Source organism: Priapulus caudatus, unplaced genomic scaffold, assembly GCF_000485595.1.
Source record: "Priapulus caudatus unplaced genomic scaffold, Priapulus_caudatus-5.0.1 Scaffold525, whole genome shotgun sequence".
Taxonomy (NCBI): domain Eukaryota; kingdom Metazoa; phylum Priapulida; class Priapulimorpha; order Priapulimorphida; family Priapulidae; genus Priapulus; species Priapulus caudatus.
The window spans coordinates 192,571-198,089 of record NW_014577586.1 but is presented as its reverse complement, the minus strand read 5'-3'; the positions used below and the strand labels follow the sequence as shown (position 1 = coordinate 198,089).

Genomic DNA, 5,519 nt, shown 5'->3' with positions numbered 1-5,519 from the left:
TTGCTGCTGCTGCTGCTGCTACTACTACTACTGCTGCTGCTGCTACTACTACTACTACTACTACTACTACTACTACTACTACTACTACTACTACTAATACTAATACTACTACTACTACTGCTGCTGCTGCTGCTGTTGCTTCTGCCGCTGCAACTGATTCTGCTGTTGTTGTTGTTGCTTCCGCGCTACCTGCATATTTAGAACAGAACCGTAGAATGATCTCATGAACCCAAGAGAAATTGCGCGCTAAATCTTTCGGCAACCCCATACCTTAATCATGGTAAATTCGATTTCGAAGATCGCCAGGAGCGACGATGGGGGAGGCATAAGCCTCTATCGGTATATCCCCCGGTGGCCGCGTACGCAATATCTCATTCCTTACAAACCCCGAGCGCTGGCTCATACCGACTAATCCCAGCCGACTGGTTATTAGAGGCAGGCGGCCCTGTAACACCACCAATCTTAATCGGTATTCGCCGCCGGCGGCTCCTATCTGCTCGCCGGTCTCCCGCCCCGCTGTACGCACGGCGTGCCACCAGTGGGCGCTCCTGACTTCGCCGTCGTCACGATGCCGTTCAAAACGGAAGATTTACTCGTCGTGGCAAGTTTGCGTTAATTTGTCTTGTTTCTTAAATTTTTCCGTGTGGCCTGGTAATATACAGCGTGGTAAATAACAATGAGAAAGGATAAACGCTGTAAAAATGAAAAGTCAAAATAAGCGTAAACCCAGCGTATTAAAAACTAATATGCACTTATAATGAAATCTGCTCATTTTAGCGTAGAAATGCGGCTACTTGCTTGTTTCGGAGAGACGCCATAAACACGATCGACATCGTTTACGGCCACGGTAAACACAGTCGCCGCGCAAGCGCAGGCACTCACCTTTTAACATAAACGAACGATATCAAGACGAGACACGCATGATACAATTCGTACTTAAATCTGTTATCGGATTTGCAACACCGCTACCTGGCGTTAGGTGCACCCTCCTGCTGCAACACTAATCGATTACAATAAAAGTTGCTCTGATATCAGTCATTATTTTTCATTATGAACGTTTTGTTGACGATGAAGTTACGAGAAAAATTAATAAAAGTTACGAACCTTAGCTAATAACTAAATTATATTAAATAAAAATGAAGAAAGCGTGGTTTTTATTATCTTATTCTGCTGTATGACTGTTTTGATTGATTGTCATCAAAATTTGGACAGGAATACATGGAGCGTACAGGTACAGGTACATCCCCGTAAATGCTAATAAAGTGCTATATATATATATATATATATATCGTGGTCCAAATTTTGATGATTGAATATATACGAATAAAATGATAAAAACCAGACTTTACCCTTTTTCTATTAAGTTGAAACTGATTTTTAGTTAAGGTTCTTTAACTTTTTCTCGTTGCCAGCAAAATGTTTATTAGAGTTCTCGCAGAAGAACGCAGGCAACACAAGTCGGCGCCACCATATAATCGGTAACATGAAAAACCAGCGAAGTCTTGTGTCTTGATATTGTTAGTCTACAGCGGTCCTAACCACTGGTCTCTATAGGTATTGTACACCAGTAGAGGGCGCCCATGTGCAGCAGGCCTGAACAAGCATAGAGTTTCATCGCATACACAATATACACTTTAGTCATGATAAATGACCACAGATTCAGACTCAGCTCGAAGCTGTTTCCAGCTAAAGTAGTCGGATTCCGTTTCAAACACGTGTAGCGATTTTGGGTCACGTACTCGATGGTGTAGTGGACACCGATTGTAGCGTTAGCCGGGCTATCTGCGACTATGGGAATGGCGGGCACCTACCTGGTACGTCCGGATGCGCTATGACGTTAGTGAGTCCGCGACATCTCTAGCTGGTGGTCCGCGACACCCGGAACTACGCTAGCCGGCAACCTGTTTCACTACTGACTCCGTACCTCCCCAGCGTTCGTTCCAAGGTCCGGTGCAGCCCCAGGGGGGGGGCACTTCTATTGTTAAATGTACTGTGGACGTGCCGCTGGACAGGGTATATTTTTATCATTATTGGCACAGGGTTATCTAGATACCCAGTCAGCAAGCTGATATTGGCCCAATATCACCAGGCTAATATTGGACCAATATAAGCAGATATTGGTCCAATATCGGCCCAATATTGGCAAAACAATACTGGGCCAATATCACCAGGGGCCGGTTTCACGAAGCGTAATTAAGTCCTTAATCATGAATGAATCACTAATCATGATAAACCTTCCGTAATTAAATTAAAGTGACTGTTTCACGAAGCGTAATTAACTTTAATAATGAATAAGTTAATCACAATATTTAATTCTACTCAGGAGCATGATTAAATCGACTAATCATAATTAGTTGCTAGTACTACTAGTAGTATGTAGGTAGTACTAGTACAATAAGTAGGCTGCAGATTTCACAATTAGAAATTTTACTTCCATTTTATCCCAAGGAAATTATCTAAGATTAGCTGTTCTAATTTAGTAATTATAATTGCAAATTAATTTCTTTTCAGGTACCGTTTTGCAGGTACTTTTTGCATTTTCCGCCATTTTGAATACAGTGTAATAAATGTTTGAGTCGGCTAATTATGTGATTAGTTAAATATTTAATTAAATCACTTCGTGAAACAGATTTTTAAGTATGATTAACTAATCATAATTACGGGAGGTTAACCATGATTAGTGATTTAATTATAATTAAAGTTAATCACGCTTCGCGAAACCGGCCCAGGCCGATATTGGACCAGTCAATCAATACCTATCCGTCAGGGCCGGCGGCGTTGCATTGTGGGTAATATGAAAAATCGCGGAACCCTCTATAGGCAAGCCAATATAGGCAAGCCAACATAGGTCCAATATAAACAACTTAGCGGCACGCCAATCTCGGTAAGCTATCCATGACTGTACAGTGTGGAACAATAAATTTTGACAGGACATAACCGAAGTGTGCAATATTGCAACACGGTAGGGCCCTATATCTTTTAGTGCAGTATATTGGGACAGGGTGTATTTTAGGGCACAAAGCGGTTTGCGACAGGGTCAGGTTTTCAAGGTCCTCGAGACACCCCCCTATACCCAGTTCCGAGGCGAGTGCCCCACCCCCACCCGGGGGTGCGGCGACAGCGAGAAGACAACAACGCCCTTCAGTGGATAACACACAGACAACATATCGCAACGCGACGATATCGGTGCCATGGCCCGTTTCCCGGGGTTTGAAATAATTTATAATAAATGCAGCAAGTAAGAGTAACGGTGCAAGTAAAATCAATGCACGATACGACGAGCGGCAAGTCACCCGACAGCGACGATACTCTGCGAGTATACATTTGTAATTGTTTTCTACAAACATGAGGTATTTCACAACATGGGAACTGACACACGTACATACAGAACATTCACAAAAACATATACTGTACTCACCAATAAATCATACCACCGGGAGTATATAGGCTGTGACCGGCGCCACCGCCACACACATCAAAACGACCGACCGGTCACCATGGCTACGCCACTTGACGGAATGGCACAATTACACGACAACAATCAATCCCGTTTTAATGCGTTCTCGACGTCATTAGGGCATCTACCTTGTGCGCAGTGCGCACAGTGAAAATTAATGCACTGTAGTGCCGACCATTACCACAAAACATTTAGAAATAAATCTCTTTTCAGGGACGATTGAAATTGTAGACAAATGATTTAGAGCCTTTTCCGAATGCGGCTACCGAATTTCAAATGTGGAATAATTTCGGGAGCTAAGAGCCCCAAAAACACAGAAATTAATGGTCTCGCCGTATGGTTAGGGTTAGTGTTAGCACTATATTTAGGGTGAATTGCAACCAACAGAGTTAAGATATTTTGATACTGTTAGTGTTAGGGGTGCCACAGCAGAGTGTAACGACAGTAAATAAAGGGACAGTAGCCTCTAGGATTTGACTGCATACAACTGTACTTATTGTATAACAAATCGTCTATACCCACACGTATTTGTTACCAGATACCTAATTTAATTGTTATAATTAATTACACATCAACGCTACGAAATTTGAACGGCGCCATGACACCCGCGACCGTGCTGCCACCCCCAAAAAGTTGCGTATTTGACAATATATTTTGCACGTTACAGACCGAGGGCTAATCACAAAAGTGCAATTATATTTATACCTAAATTGCTATTTAACTGAACGAAATTAATTTTAGGGCAAATTTATCCATATTATAACTGAAACTATATGTCGTTTATAAGATATTACAATCCTTTTGCTTTCAAATGAATAAATAAGAAACACCCTCGGTCTGTAGCCCTTGGCTGGAAAGTGGTTTTGCGCAACTTATCATATCGTGCGCTTTGAGTGGCGCCACCGTTGTTGTAATCAAACAAAATAAATATTTAAAAAAAATAATATTTCTAATAGTGATTGAACCATGAAACTTTTTATGTAGCGTAATTATAACCTAAATTAGCTGAAAATAACCCTAGAACCTAGAGTAAACTCTCCCTTTAATGTTTCTCTACTCTGTTTCACCTATTATTGCCGACAATTTCCTGTAAATGCCGTCCAAATGCTCATCTGCAACACACGCTGGCTGCCGCACGCTAGCTACTGCACACTGATGCACGAAGGGTCGGTGTCGTATAATAGCGTAAAATATGTACCCGAGGTAACTATTTGATATGGTTAGGGTGTTAGGGTTATGGTTAGGGAGTAGGCGTAGGCGACATACTCGCCGACACCTTGGGTACTACATATATACAACAACGACCCCTTCAGCCACACTGACACATAAATATATATACATCTATATAAATATATATATTGTCAATTATACAATTATATAATATATTATTGATATACAATTATACAAATATACAAATATATAGATATAAATAATTTAAATAAATATTTATATATATATATTATATATACATATAAACAAGAGCTAATAATACCGGTAATAATACCGGTAATAATAAGGTATTATTAGCTCTTGATATAAACATATAGAATATATATTTATGTGTCAGTGTGCAGCAGCAGCCAGCGTTTGTTGCAGATGAGCATTTGGACGACATTTACAGGAAATTGTCGGCAATAATAGGTGAAAGAGAGTAGGGCCTATACTATAGAATCATTAAGACTTTGGTAGTAAATAGATTTCGTATTTATTTAGCATTATATTTGATTGAAATGCTCCAATTGCCTGTGGGTAGAGGCTAGAGCTCAGCTCAAAATGTAACTTGTAGGCCTATGTATTTATTTGAATTACTTCAAATGTATTCTGTAGGTGCGGGCCTATGTATTTATTTGAATTACTTCAAATGTATTCTGTAGGTGCGGGCGGAGCTACATCACAGATCAGTAGTCACGTGACCACCAGCAGAACGCCGGTGAAAACAACACGATCGTGTCAATAGCGCCCATAGGATTACTGCATAGCGATACGAATTATCCGTCACTTGGTTTGGAAGTTTTAATAAGTTTTTTTCATTATATTTCTTCTAATATGCCTTTACGAGTAT

General features: G+C 40.6%; 1 protein-coding gene across 2 annotated transcripts in view; it reads left to right on the top strand.

The window, feature by feature from the left end:
* Positions 1 to 5,519, top strand: part of LOC106811294 — a 19,668-nt gene that overhangs the window by 1,815 nt on the left and 12,334 nt on the right. The gene's annotated exons all lie outside the window — the stretch shown is intronic.